This window comes from Lolium rigidum, chromosome 6 (genome assembly GCF_022539505.1).
Source record: "Lolium rigidum isolate FL_2022 chromosome 6, APGP_CSIRO_Lrig_0.1, whole genome shotgun sequence".
In the NCBI taxonomy this organism is placed as follows: Eukaryota; Viridiplantae; Streptophyta; class Magnoliopsida; order Poales; family Poaceae; genus Lolium; species Lolium rigidum.
Genome location: NC_061513.1, coordinates 12,208,577 through 12,224,294, shown reverse-complemented (window position 1 = coordinate 12,224,294; position 15,718 = coordinate 12,208,577). Strand labels below are relative to the sequence as shown.

Below are 15,718 nucleotides of genomic sequence, written 5' to 3'. Positions count from 1 at the left end.
GAGAGGGAGAATGGAGAGTGGCCGTCCGTTCTCCCCTGAAAATAAAACACCTACGCTGTCTGATGATGGTATAGAGCAGGTTACAACAATTTAGTCACCGTGTTGATGGACTTGGACGTACGGCATGACCATGAGCAAACTGCTCCTGCCAATTCTAAGCTGACATTAACATGCTGAGCATGTGTAGCACGGGGTCTATGCAGATTACGCGTTTTTTCCTGAACAGAGCCACGGCATGTAGTGACTGTGCTCGATCTATTCGTTGTGGAATATATGTGGGTGTACCGGCCGGCCAAACCTAGGACGAGATGGAGACCTGTAATTTTCACTTTATGGCAGCGATCGAGGAGTTCAAAGGGGCCACGCCGATTGATATCGTCTTGCAAAGGTCGTAGGCCGGAGATTAAGTGGGCTAGGCTCTGAAATGGAATGGATGGATAGGTATCCTCTTTGAAGCAACCGATTTCACTTTCCACATGCGCATGATATTTATTCACATGTTGATGGCTTGATCGACAACTCACATTTTGACGCACATGTTGATGCACGGCCACATTTTTCTGTTTCCTTTTTAAAATGGTTGCTCGATCTATGCATATACCCTTTGTGACTTTTTGAGCTCTGCTCTTTTTGGGGCGCATTTTTTTTAAATAATACACTTTTTTTTGTTTATTTCAGAAATAATATTTGGTTTTGAGATATTTCAGAAATAATACACCGTCGGGGTCAGGAAACCCGAAATTTGAAACTCGGGGTAGAGGAACCCGAAATTTCAAAATCGGGGTAGAGGAACCCGACTCACTCTTTTGGCGAGAGGCGAAGAAGGAGAAAAAAAAAGGAAAAGAAAGAATCGGGTTTTAGAAACCCGATATTAGTGAATCGGGTTAGGCGACCCCGAGATTCCCGCATATTTCGGGTTACTCTACCCCGATTTTGAAATTTCGGGTTCCTCTACCCTAATTCGAAATTTCGGGTTCCTCTACCCCAATTCCTTCTTTTCGCGCGGATACGAGATTAGTCGGGTTCCTCTACCCCGATTTTTGAAATTTCGGGTTCCTCTACCCCGAGTTTCAAATTTCGGGTTTCCTGAACCCGACAGTGTATTATTTCTGAAATATCTCAAAACCGAGTATTATTTCTGAAATAAACAAAAAAATGTGTATTATTTTAAAAAAAATCGCCTTTTTGGGACTATATGACCAAATCCTAATAATGCAATAAAACACTATACTTATGTGTCAATGAATGCAGAGGGCCAAGACTTAAATCTACACTACTTAAAAAGAAGGAACATGTTCCTTATTCTGCCGATACGTCAAACCCCTTCGTCGTCGCACTTCATCGCACTGTCAGGCGAATGGGCCAAGGCCTCTGCCGCTCGCTTTGCATCTGGTCCCTCCGATAACGATCGGCCTCTAGATTGACCTCAGCCAAAACAAAGCCACGACCCGATCCAGAACCCTAGCTCATTTTCCCTCTCCCCCTCCCCTGTCCCATTCAATCTCCCCACAACTACGGAGACGATGGGCCGGTCGCCCATGAATCATGGCGGAGCGGAAGGTCTTTTCGCCGGCGTGTGCGCGCACATCACCCACGGCTCCATTGATCTCGCCCGTCTGCGTTGAGCGCTTGGCCAAGGGGGCTACTGCTGCACCACGGCGAGCCGGCCACCACAACGCGCCGGCGGCGATGCAGCTCACGGCGTTCTCCATGGGGCCAGTTCACCGCAGAAGGCCTTCGACGACCTCGCTTGGAACAACTCCGCCCCGCGCGGCCGGTGAGGTGCCTCCTCTCTCTCTCTCTCTCTCTCTCTCTCTCTCTCTCTCTCTAGAACGGACCAATCTGATTAATTTCTATGATATGGTTTTGATTGAAGCTGGGATTCTTATTTAGGATTTGCAATCTCAGGTTCGTCGACGTTATAGACTTATAGACTTGGTGTGAACCATTTGTGTGTGATCCATTAGCTTCTTGAGCACTGCCATTTTCATGTGTTTCAATTTCTCTGCCCTTCGGACTCGGAGTCCCATTTGTCTCCTCCTCTTCAGGGCCTGATTGTGCCGCTTCAGTGACCAGGTATTTGGCGCTTACTCCAGTAATGATATGAGGAACTGAAAAAACAAAAAGAGCAATATCAGTACAGAGTTAGACGCAGTGATGGACCTTCTTCAGTTTATTTTCACATGAGACTATTTTGTGCAGCAAAACAATTTCAAATAGTATAACAAGAAACACAAATAACCCAAGTGCAGATATGCTAGGTGAACTGAAGTTGATCCCTGCTATGCTAAATCTTCTCATATCGCCTCATTGTTTCAGTTTCTGACACTAACCCCTGTTCAGTGAACTGTAAACCGTTCTTTCTGAACTAACGATTTCCGATCAATCTGGTGGCGATAGCCCTGATGATTTAGGACACCACTTTCGTACGGACTAGCCAAACGGTACATCCAATCGCAATGACGGCACTTCCATAGCCCTTCAGTAAAGCAACAGAAAGCTAACTTTACTATGTTATATATCAAACAAATGGCCACAAAGTGAAAATTGGTGTCTGCAGTCTAATGAAACAAAACAGAGCTTTCTAGCTCATAACTCAATGATAAAATTTTAAGATCTTCTTTTGCGAGTCAGGGAGCCTCCGGGCTACGGTGATCATCTGTCTACCGTGGAAGGCTACCTATCACTATTATGAGTGGGCACCGAATTTTCCTAGGTAATTTTGAGTGAGGCCTGTAGTAGATTGGGTGAGAGGGATCTGTAGCCCAACAAAAGCAAGAGTTGGCGGCCAAAAGATGTTGGTAGCTATCACTATCTGACATATCTATCTTACCCTCTGACTTGTACTTATTTAGCATGTGTTTTCCGTCCGAGCTATATCTTCTACTCTGTTCGCCTGAACTAAAGGCAGTAGTATTCACTGCATCTCAACTAAAACAGAGGGGATAAAAGCAGCAGGGATGATTTCCCCACATTTTTCGGTCTAGGCAGAACACACGATTTTTGGGTCCAGGAACAGTAGTATTAAGAATATGCCAACGCATAACGCGGAACGGAAATGAAGCAAGTCTAAGGGCACTTAACACGCACCACGGAAGTATGCGGCAATATGTAGTTGGTTCCTGCCGATGAATGCCATGTCAAGTTAGTTGTTACTACTACAGTATACTCACTTAATTTTTCCTATATTATCTAGATCCTCATATCAGCTCAGTTTTATGTTAATTTGTTGACAAAGAAATTTCTTTTGCTCCTTCACAACAATGATTCTAGGCTTAGCCTACACTTCATCTTAGTCAGGGAAAAGAGAGTGCACACATCTCGTGCCCGTGTTCTTCCCCGATGCCAACCTCCAAACCTGCGGTAGATACCTCCTGAAGCTAGGCCAAGCCTTTAAGCACAAAGGCGATCCTGTTCTTTATATCTTGGTTCTTCCTATGGATGGATGTCAACACATAACTATGGATGCATGTTTGCACACATAAGCATGCTAGGATCGTTATGATTGTCTGGGGGAAAACACTTAGATTGATGCATTGTAAATCTTGCAACCTTTTTACAGTTCAGTATTTGAAATGAGATTAACATTGCAAATTGCTTGCAACCGTTTTACAGTTAGTATTGGCAGTGATATGCACATGCATTATTTTGAAAACTCATTGCTATTGGCAAATCGTGCATGTATTTCTAGACAGAATGGTTCATTGTCCGCTTTGTTTGCTCAGAAAATGACCCAGCTGCCTGTTTCAAGCCTCTCCGAACCTCAACCCACCAGGAGGACTGTGCTTCAGACCATCACAATGGTCGCCGTCCTCAAGCGTAGGTGGTTATCTACGGAGATTAGAAATTTGTTTTCCTTGTGTTGGTTCTTGCGCTCACATGGCTATGAGCTGTCTTGCTTGATTTACAAAGTAACATCCTGTTCAGTTGCATGGAGACATATCATAGCCCTTGAAGCAAGTCATAATAACCTGGTTCTAGATTCTCAAGCAGATGAAACACCCGGAGCCAAGATCATTGGGGTGTCGATAGGTGGTAGCGACATGACTCCAAGATTCGAGGTGACCAGAGCAATGGAAAGGATCTTCAGGAAGCATGGAACGGGGCTCTTCGATTGGATGTAAGTGCTTGCACGATGTCGCCCTCCATCCCATCATCCTACCTGAGATAGCGAGGAAGAGCGGGAGTGTTGGAGTTGATATAAGAGAGGTCAAGGCATCTATAGCAGTAGGATCCTATAATGGCTCGAGGATCCTTCAGTCACCAAAGGGATGTGAACCATTCTGCGCTTCCGCGACGCGGTTTTTTTTTATTTCTTTTCAGTTTGTGTTCTATCGAATGGTACTGCATACCTTGCTAGAAACTTTTCATTTCTAAATTTATGTACTAATTAATGTTTACATCAAATACTAATCGAAAATTCCCTATTCTTTCTTTTGAACTTTGTGCAGACAACGATCAGATTATCGCATTTTACGCTGACTTTCTTTTCAACATCAGAGTTACCGTGCAATTCTGTTCTAAGATATATCCAGTATATGAGACTTACTTGCACGATGGTTTTAGTACATCATAAATGTTAGAATCCTTAACACAAAAGCAAGCATCAATTTGTACACAATCTACAATTCCCATTCACGAATGTTGCATAGGTAATTTATTTTCCTCATGAATTCAGGAATGTTGTATATATACTTTTTATTCCAGGAATGTTGCATAGTTATTTTCTAGAATCGATTCCTTGTTCCACACCACTCTTAATTTTATGTCTAAGACTGCATGATTCATTCTTCCAGTCTTTCTATCAATTTCTCTTCTTTCTTTATGTCTAACCATGTTAGTGGAGATGAAGCTATGATGTGAACATGGAGGCCAATCAGATGGTTGTGGTGGCAGATCACAAGGGCGACGAGTTCATCAGCCTTGAGGCCCCTTGAGGAGGTTGGTTGTAAGATCAAACTCCATTAGGTTTCCGTTTTCTTTACTGTGTTCTGCAAGAAGGAGCATTGTTTGAAGGAACGCATGGAAAAAATGATATTACTGCTTCGGTAGTTTCTAGATACAGAGCTTCATCTTTAGTTCTTTGCTGATTGTATATTGACAAGTGTATTAACGGGATGCATACATAGTGCTCATTGATAAGAAATTTTTGAGGAGTTCATGTTGCTACGTTCTAAGTATAAAGTACGAAAATGCTGTTTGTATGCAATAATCTATTGCTTCATCAGTGGTAACTGTTTTGCAGTATGCATGCATATTTGACATTTGAAAGTTTCGTAACTACATTATATTTCTCTCTCTGTAGTAGTACGGGACACCATAGCTTCTATATTATGTTGTTACTTTAGGCCAAAAAGTGAACTAAATCTCACGAAGCCAGGGGCTCCTCGCGTCGCTCCCCAGGCGACGCCGGGAGCCAAACCCTACCCGCGCCGCCAGCAACCGACCCTACGCCGCCGCTGCCGCCGGCCCTCGCCGCGGTGGCGGCGGGCCTCATCTCCAAAGGGGGTGAGGGAGGCCCGAGCTCTTTCCCGTCGGGGTGGCCGGCCCGTGTGGGGCGTCGCCGGAGGGAGGGTGGAAGCCGGGGCGGCGGCCACGGAGTCCCGTCCGCTGCGGCGGCGGGGTGGTGCGGCTGGGCGCTGCGGGCTGTGGAGGCGCGGCCGTGGCGTAGCAGCAGGCGGCGGCCGGCGGTGCGGGGCGTTCGGGGCCCGATCCGGGCCGCGGTGGTGTGGGGCGCCTGAGGTGGTGCGGTGGAGCGCGGCAGCAGTCTGCTGTTGCCGGAGGGGTTACTCCGGGCAGGCGTCGGGGGTGGCCAGGCGGGTGCTGCTGCGAGGTGGCTCCAGGCGGGCGTGCGAGGATGGCTAGGTTGGGCGCTATGTGGCGCGGAGGTGGGCGCAAGGACGCCGGAGGGGCGGCTCCGGGACGTTGGGGTCTGATGGGGAGGCGGGCCGTGGCGGCGGCCCGGCGGATGCGGCGACGCTTGGGCCATGTGGATGGTCAGGCTGCGTTGCGTGCAGTCCCTGGCTGATGTGCGGTGCAGGGATGGTCCGGGCGCGCTGTGTTGGTCATTTTCCGGCCTCGCTGGGTTCCGGATGGCTTGGGCAGCGTGAAGCTTCGGTGTCTCCTATGCGGCGGTCGCGCTGTCGCCGCATGGGAGGTGTGTGTCAGTGGAGTGCGGACTGGCGAAGCTTCGTCTTGTTGTCCGGTTGCGTGGGAATGTTGTAGGCTTGATTGCTCCAGGCGAAAGCCTGACCGCGCGGCGTCCGTGGACGTCGCCGTCCTTCTTGGGGGGCGGTCGTGGAGCTCTTCGACCTTCGCTATCACCGGGTTCACGTCTTCGGGTGAAAGCCTAGATCCTGCCTTGCGGGATCGGATGACGGCGTCGTTCTATCGTCGCTTCCCCTCTTGAGGGCGTCGTCTTGAAGCCGGTGATCCCCTTCCCGCACTCCGTCGGGCTGGCCGCACACGGCATCTGGGTTGGCTGGTGGTCAACCGGTGATGCGGGTGTTTCGGGGTGGAGGTTTTGCGAGGCAACGACAATGGTGATGAGCAAGGCTTGGTTGCACAAGCCCATGTTAGTCGGCTCCGTTCCGGCGTGTCCGAATGTCTTCGGGTTGGTCTCCTCTTGATGTGAAGTCGAAACTACTTTTGGGAAGTGTACGGGTTTCGTCTTCAGAATCGGAGCTGCCAGCCTCTTCTCGAAGAGCCATCTGTTTGGCATAGGTCAACTTGAGCTTCGCATATGTGTAGCTTTTGTGGTAGCCGGGGTGGTTGCGTGTGCCCCTCGTGGTGGCGAGTGGGCAGTTGTGAGTGTGGGCTTGACCCTGTAGGTTTTCGCCCGGTTTTCTTCTAAAAACCGGGCACCTTCTACTTAATCAATGAATGAGGCAAAGCTTTTGCCTCCATTTTTTTTAAAAAAAATTATGTTGTTGTTCAAGTTCAAGTAACATGACAAATCTGCATGCTCGCTAAATTTCTTAGTGTACTCATCAGAACTATCGCCTCTCGGTCTCTATAGTATTTTGATTATGATGCGTGACTTCCATGATTTGGTGATACATTCGATATCATGGCAAGGAGTGTCATAAAATCTGGAGGAGCTTGACGAGAAACAAGGTGAGCAATGACCCTCTTGCCCTTTCGGAATTTCTTAGACTTTCCTGAAAAATGCAAAATTTTGATCTGATATTTGTTTCATGTACCATACAAAGGTAAGGGCAATCAGACACATAGGGCCTGGACAAATTAGCTTATCATAGAGGCACAACCCAATCACAGGTAGCTCACTACTTGCATTATTGTGTAAATAATTTGTAATAACGAGAAAAAATTGAATACTGCTATGTTGCCACTGTAGTTTTACCTTATGGAATAAAAAATTCCACCATTGTTAGAAAACAAAAGTAGAAGATCCGAACCTTCTATTTGGTAAAGACTATTTTAACGCTGAGATATAACATGTTTTCACCAAGGAGGGCAGTTCAAGCAATGCAAAGCCATGGCCTCCAACGAGGTCAGTTGTGATTCTCTTCCTCATCAAAAGTTGCATGCCTGCCATTATTTGAGAAAGGTTTCCTGATGATACGTGTATATCTGAGACTTTGTGCGCATTCCACAAGGATTTGGATCCTCACGATACAGTATATATGACAATGATGGATCTTTGGAAAATAGTTTGCTTTTTGACTGGAAAGGAAATGTGCAATTTGAAGCAATTTTTTGATATTCATGAATCTAGAACTCAGTTGGAGAAAAATGTATGTTCTTAAGTTCATGGATGGACAATTTGTGAGCTGGAGCTTTTTTTGGGTTTTGTAAACTTACTTTTCTCAACTGGTTGTTTGCTACCTAACTGTACTTGATTTTTCCCCCTTCCCACGAATTTAATTTCTATGGCGCTATGAGAGAAAGGTTCACCTCCCTGAAATTTACGTTCCAAATACTGCAAAGCCTCCCTATGTATGCATGACAATGGATATTTCCATCATCACCTCAAACTATGATGTCTTCTCTCAGTATTACGAGATTCTGTTTCGGAAAATCTGTTGGTGACAATGGATAATTTTCATTTACATGGCATATGCGTATATGTTTGGCTTATTGAATAATCATATTGTAATACTTGAACTTATGTGAGGACTAACCTATGCTAAACATATGCAGATGATTACACGTGTACCACATATCCTGTTGAGACAAGGTCTGTCACTCCTCTTCCATGGCGCCAAGCGCTGGGTTGTGGACCTACCACAAGCTAGCCTCCTCCCTCGAGTACCATAACCAACGACAAGCGGCGGAGAAGAACATGGGCGTGCCACCAGGGATAGGTAATGGCGGCAGCGGTGGGGAGAAGGCGTTCATCGAGGCTAGCGGCTGGAAGGCAGGGGACTTGGCAGTCCGGTCGCCAGTAGTGGGGAGGCAAGGAAAGGATTCTTCACCAAAGGGAAATGGAGGGAGATAGAAAGAAGGAAGGTCGAGAGTGGGGAGGCATGCAAGAGGCACTAAGAGGGTGGCCGTGTCCCAGTTTGGGTGTGAGTTTCTTTTATTTCCAGTTTGGGTGTGAGTTTCTTTTATTTTTTCGCAGTGTCATGACTCATGGAAAGTTTCAAGTTAATTAAGGCTTAAAAAGAAAGTTTGATTATGCGTATATGTGGCTACAAAATTACGGCTACGTGGCTGCAAAATTACGGCTTCTCAATATATATCAGTATCCTAAATGCATTTGAAAACTTGTTGCTAGAAAATTATGACTTCTCGAAATGCATTTTAATTGAATGTCAAACTACATGGTTGTCAAAACCTAAATATATCACGGGACCATGGCAAGACATTTTACTATCTGAGGTGGAAGGAGCACATGTTTTCATCAAGTGCAAGGAGTTTAACCTGGTGTGTGACGAAACATAGACTGGAGCATGTTCGACATAAATGATCGCCTTGATAGATGCTGATATGGCACTACATATGGTATATGGTCTGGGAAATATCGGAACACTTGAGGATTCAACTGATGAACCAGATTAGTATCCGTGTAGGAGATATTCCTTTCTCGTTAAAGATGTTGCTGACGGGGCTTAATGTCATCTTATATATGTGCATTGAAAAATAAAATATGAGATCCGTGGCAACGCACGGGTATTTGTACTAGTAGTTTATTAAAAGAACATGTGCATATCGTCGATGTGTCGAGGATAAACGTCCCCTTATCAGGCACAAACCAACGCCGTCCGACTTTAATTGATCCGCGTTCGGATCACCGTTGTTGCTTCAGCAACGAAAGCACGAGATTACTTTACCTGATACAGATGAAACTGCCTACGTTGTACGTATACTTTTAGTTTGGCCTACGTCTGCGTGGAGTTAGGTACGCACGTCATCACTACGTACATCGATCGATGTATATCTATTTGCATTGCTGGCAAATTAATTGGTTGAATATGTTGGGCCAGGAAGCTGCCATAGCTTTGCCATTTTTATTCTGAACGAACGAAAAAAGTTTCTCCGTACGTTGTGAACTGAAAAAGGGTTGCTGCTTTTTGTATGTGCTCTTTCTGGTTGCTCACGTACGTAAAGCAATCGATCTGCTGACCCTCCCTCTAGATTCTGGAACGATCAAATGCATGGAGTGGAAGAGTGAAGACATGCGCATGATTTTTGGGAAAGAAAACCAGACTGTGCCGATGATCATGGTAGTGGATAAATCGCCTCATATAATCGACTATTAAGCTGTAGGGAACGAATATCTGGATTTTTCTTACTCCTTCTAATTCATATTAACTGTCTCTAACATATATGTATCTATACGTTTTAGTTCTAGACATATCTATTTTAATGAAAGTAATATGAATAGAAGGGACACTAGTAGAAAAACCCCCCTTTTATACCGGTTCGAAAGGGCCTTTAGTACCGGTTTTGGAACCGGTATTAAAGATCCGGTACTAAAGGCCTCCAACCTTTAGTACCGGTTCCTTACGAACCGGTACTAAAGGTGCCCGCGGGGCTGGAGATCTTGTTTTTATTTTTATTTTCACAAAAAGACTATTTCATTTATTTTTTTCATCCATTTTTTTCACTCCCTTTTTTTCGCAATTTCTAATATTTCCGTTAGTCTCTAACTACACTTAATCTCTAGTCAATTACTTACCCTTGGTCAAACTTCCCGGTCGGTCACCCATCCTCACACTACTCCAACACTAGCACGCTTAACTTCCGGGTTCCTTTCCGTTCCACTTCCAAGTGCTTCGCGCGCATGTTGTTGATAGTACTATCATATCAATCCTATTAACATGTTGGTCAATGTCACACTTCTTTATTATTTGTATTGCAAATAATGTTTTTAATAAACAAAATTAATGATGTAATAATAATGTTGAATAAATAAAATTAACTTTTTAATTTTATTATTTTTATTTATTTTTTAAATTTTTAATATTTTTTTTGCCAAACCTTAAACCTGAAAATTTGAAAATCTTATAATTTGCTAAAAGTAATAGTAATATTCTGGGATTCAAAAAATCTTATAATTATTAATTTTAATTTATAAAAAATAAAAAAAATAAAATTCTAAATTTTTGGAAAAAACCTAAAATCTTCCTGCCTTCATATTTTCATTTGGAATTTTGAGAATCTAAAAATTAGCTAGCCGGGTAAACCCGGGTGAATTCGGATGTAATTTTTTCCCACGATGATTTTGATATATTATACTTTTTTTCCGACGTCTTATGCAAAAGTTAATGCGGTTTTACCATTTTTCAAACTTTTTTTTACAAAAAAAGTCAAAATTCAAATTTCTTATTTTCACCGAATAGTAGATTGCATAACATACAAGAATCTGAAAAAATATTTTATTTTTTGAATTTTCTATCATTTTCATTTGTATTTTACAAAGCAAAAAAAGGCGATCCACAAGGGGGTGTGGAGGTGCGTGGGGAGCAGGAAAAACCTTTAGTACCGGTTCGTGACACGAACCGGTACTAAAGGTTTTTCCGGCTGACGCAAACCCTTTAGTACCGGTTCGTGACACGAACCGGTACTAAAGGTCCTTACGAACCGGTACTAAAGATCTGGCAGTGCAACCGGTACTAATGCACCCTTTAGTACCGGTTCGTAACGAAACCGGTACTAAAGGGTTGGACGAAAGGCCCTTTTTCTACTAGTGGGAGTACTAAGTACTACACTACTAGTCTTCTATTAAAAATAGGACTAGCCCACTTTAGTCTTGTTTTTTATAAACACTTTTATTACCTGCTAACTTACTTTTTATTGAATAGGGGAAGACCTAGAAGGGCCTAGTGCTGTAATATATTTATCGTCGGTGGTACAAAGTACAAACAATAACCCAAAGAAAACTAACATTACATCACACTCCTAAAATTTAGCACAAAGGACCCTGAAACATAAAACATACAAGCAATCGAATCCTTCTCCACCAGAACAATAAGAACTCCACCGCCGTCTGTCCTTTTTCTCGCCAGGGACAAAGCCACTTGGGAGAGGAAGGGTGATGCATGCCGCCAGGAATCCCTTGGAGGGCCTCCAAACTTGGAGGTTGAACTAACGCCATCTTTGACGTTTGGAGAGGCTGCCTTCTCAGCCCAAATTCATGGATACAATCCAGGGCCATCATGTGATGATATCCAACATGTAGCAAGAACACCCCATGGAGCTCTAGATCCAGCCCGCCTATCTCCAATAACCAACACTGTGACGGAGATCGAGAGGAGTACTGAAATCCCGAACTCCACCACAATAACCCCCTGATTTTTTTTTGGGGGGGGGGTTGATACGTCTCCAACGTATCGATAATTTCTTATGTTCCATGCTACTTTATTGATGATATCTACATGTTTTATGCACATTACATGTCGTATTTACGCATTTTCTGGAACTAACCTATTAACAAGATGCCGAAGAGCCAGTTGTTGTTTTCTGCTGTTTTTGGTTTCAGAAATCCTAGTAACGAAATATTCTCGGAATTGGACGAAATCAGCGCACAGGGTCCTATTTTTGCACGAAGCTTCCAGAAGACCGAAGAGGAGTCGAAGTGGGGCCACGAGGCGCCGCCACCATAGGGCGGCGCGGCCCAGGCCCTAGCCGCGCCGACCTATGGTCTGGGGCCCTCGTGTGGCCCCCCACGTTGCCCTTCCGCCTACTTAAAGCCTCCGTCGCGAAACCCCCAGTACCGAGAGCCACGATACGGAAAACCTTCCAGAGACGCCGCCGCGAATCCCATCTCGGGGGATTCAGGAGATCGCCTCCGGCACCCTGCCGGAGAGGGGATTCATCTCCCGGAGGACTCTACACTGCCACGGTCGCCTCCGGAGTGATGAGTGAGTAGTTCACCCCTGGACTATGGGTCCATAGCAGTAGCTAGATGGTCGTCTTCTCCTAATTGTGCTTCATTGTTGGATCTTGTGAGCTGCCTAACATGATCAAGATCATCTATCTGTAATTCTATATGTTGTGTTTGTCGGGATCCGATGGATAGAGAATACTATGTTATGGTGATTATCAATCTATTGTTTATGTGTTGTTTATGATCTTGCATGCTCTCCGTTATTAGTAGAGGCTCTGGCCAAGTTTTTGCTCTTAACTCCAAGAGGGAGTATTTATGCTCGATAGTGGGTTCATGCCTTCATTGACACCTGGGACAGTGACAGAAAGTTCTAAGGTTGTGATGTGCTTTTGCCACTAGGGATAAAACATTGATTCTATGTCTAAGGATGTAGTTGTCGATTACATTACGCACCATACTTAATGCAATTGTCTCGTTGCTTTGCAACTTAATACCGAATGGAGTTCGGATGATAACCTTGAAGGTGGACTTTTTAGGCATAGATGCGGTTGGATGGCGGTCTATGTACTTTGTCGTAATGCCCGGATTAAATCTCACTATATTTATCATATCATGTATATGCATTGTTATGCCCTTCTCTATTTGTCAATTGCCCGACTGTAATTTGTTCACCCAACATGCTTTTATCTTATGGGAGAGACACCTCTAGTGAACTGTGGACCCCGGTCCTATTCTTTACATCGCATACAATCTACTTGCAATACTTGTTTCTCTGTTTTCTCTGCAAACAATCATCTTCTACACAATACGGTTAATCCTTTGTTACAGCAAGCCGGTGAGATTGACAACCTCACTGTTTCGTTGGGGCAAAGTACTTTGGTTGTGTTGTGCAGGTTCCACGTTGGCGCCGGAATCCCTGGTGTTGCGCCGCACTACATTTCGCCACCATCAACCTTCAACGTGCTTCTTGGCTCCTCCTGGTTCGATAAACCTTGGTTTCTTTCTGAGGGAAAACTTGCTGTTGTGCGCATCATACCTTCCTCTTGGGGTTCCCAACGAACGTGTGAGTTACACACCATCAGGGGTCTTCGAGCATATTTGATAGATCACCTCATCACCTTCTCCAAATTCGTTGCAACCTGCCACCATCCATCATGGACAACAATAGAGCAGCAGAAGGAGGCTTCTTCTGCTGCTGCTCGGAGATGACGATGAATAGCTCAACATTGGCATATAGCTAGAGCATATTTAATAGATCACCTCATCACCTTCTCCAAATTCGCTGCAACCTGCCCCCATCCACCATGCACAACAATAGAGCAGCAGAAGGAGGCTTCTTCTGCCGCTTCTCGGAGATGACGAAGAATAGCTCGACATTGGCATATAGCTAGACTCCATGGAGGAAAAACGACTAAACGAACCCTAGATACTAAATAATACTAGGCTACTGCTGTACAGGGAGGGACCTCGTCCCATCTCAACACTGACCACCGTTGGAGAGGAGAAGGGGAGGGGCTAGCAGCCGGAACTGGATCTAGGAGAGCAGGGGAGTCAGGTTGGGGAGAGGAATGCGATCCTTGCTTCGAGATGCCAAGCAAAAGTTTAGGAGTGGTCTGATAAAAAGGGCAGTTGAAAGTGCATGTAGCCCCCATGTGTGGTTTTGGTAATTAATGACAATCCCTATGGACTAATGTTTGCATTGAGTTATATTTGTAGGAGTTGTCCATAGGCAATTCTTGAACCATATGTTGGCTTCAAGGTTGCAATAAGAAGAAATTGATGAAGGATATCAAGTGTCAAGTATGTCTTGAAGATGAAGATGAAGTGAGCCCTCAAGTTACTTCAAGACATCAACATGATGAGGACCGGGGTCCACAACCACTAGAGGTGTCTCTCCCATAAGATAAAAGCATGTTGGGTGAACAAATTACAGTCGGGCAATTGACAAATAGAGAGGGCATAACAATGCACATACATGACATGATAAGTATAGTGAGATTTAATTGGGCATTACGACAAAGTACATAGACCGCCATCCAACCGCATCTATGCCTAAAAAGTCCACCTTCAGTGTTATCGTCCGAACCCCTTCCAAGATTAAGTTGCAAAGCAATGCACAATTGCATTAAGTATGGTGCGTAATGTAATCAACAACTACATCCTCTGGACATAGCGCCAATGTTTTATCCCTAGTGGCAACAAAGACAACACAACCTTAGAACTTTCTGTCACCGTCCTGTGTGTCAATGCAGCATGAACCCACTATCGAGCATAAATACTCCCTCTTGGAGTTAAAAGCAAAAACTTGGCCAGAGCCTCTACTAGTAACGGAGAGCATGCAAGATCATAAACAACACATATGTAATAACTTGATAATTAACATAACATGGTATTCTCTATCCATCGGATCCCGACAAACACAACATAGAGTATTACGTATAGATGATCTTGATCATGTTAGGCAGCTCACAAGATCCAACAATGAAGCACAATGAGGAGAAGACAACCATCTAGCTACCGCTATGGACCCATAGTCCAGGGGTGAACTACTCACTCATCACTCCGGAGGCGACCATGGCGGTGTAGAGTCCTCCCGGAGATGAATCCCTCTCCGGCAGGGTGCCTGAGGAGATCTCCGTAATCCCCCGAGATGGGATCGGCGGCGGCGGCGTCTCGCAAGGTTTTCCGTATCGTGGTTTTTCGCATCGTGGGTTTCGCGACGGAGGCTTTAAGTAGGCGGAAGGGCAGAGTCGGGGGCTGACGAGGGGCCCACACCACAGGGCGGCGCGGCCCCCTTGGCCGCGCCGCCTTGTGGTGTCGGCCACCTCGTGGCCCCACTTCGTATGCTCTTCGGTCTTCCGGAAGCTCCGTGGCAAAATAGGCCCCCGGGTCTTCGTTTCGTCCAATTCCGAGAATATTTCGTTACTAGGATTTCTGAAACCAAAAACAGCAGTAAAACAGGAACCGGCACTTCGGCATCTTGTTAATAGGTTAGTTCCGTAAAATGCACGAATATGACATAAAGTGTGCATAAAACATGTAGGTATCATCAATAATATGGCATAGAACATAAGAAATTATCGATACGTCGGAGACGTATCAAGCATCCCCAAGCTTAGTTCTCGCTCGTCCCGAAAGGTGTAAAACGATAACAAAGATAATTTCTGAAGTGATATGCCATCATAACCTTGATCATACTATTTGTAAACATATGTAGTGAATGCAGCGATCAAAACAATGGTAATGACATGAGTAAACAAGTGAATCATAAAGCAAAGACTTTTCATGAATAGTACTTCAAGACAAGCATCAATAAGTCTTGCATAAGAGTTAACTCATAAAGCAATAAATCAAAGTAAAGGTATTGAAGCAACACAAAGGAAGATTAAGTTTCAGCAGTTGCTTTCAACTTGTAACATGTAT

The 15,718-nt window shown here is 44.7% G+C and overlaps 1 long non-coding RNA gene across 1 annotated transcript; it reads left to right on the top strand.

Moving 5' to 3' along the window:
- The first annotated feature begins 4,314 nt into the window (after positions 1-4,314).
- On the top strand, positions 4,315-8,647 carry LOC124660826. Its single transcript, XR_006989974.1, has 3 exons — positions 4,315-4,941; positions 7,078-7,513; positions 8,164-8,647. It is a non-coding gene; the product is annotated as an uncharacterized LOC124660826 (long non-coding RNA).
- Positions 8,648-15,718: the final 7,071 nt, after the last annotated feature.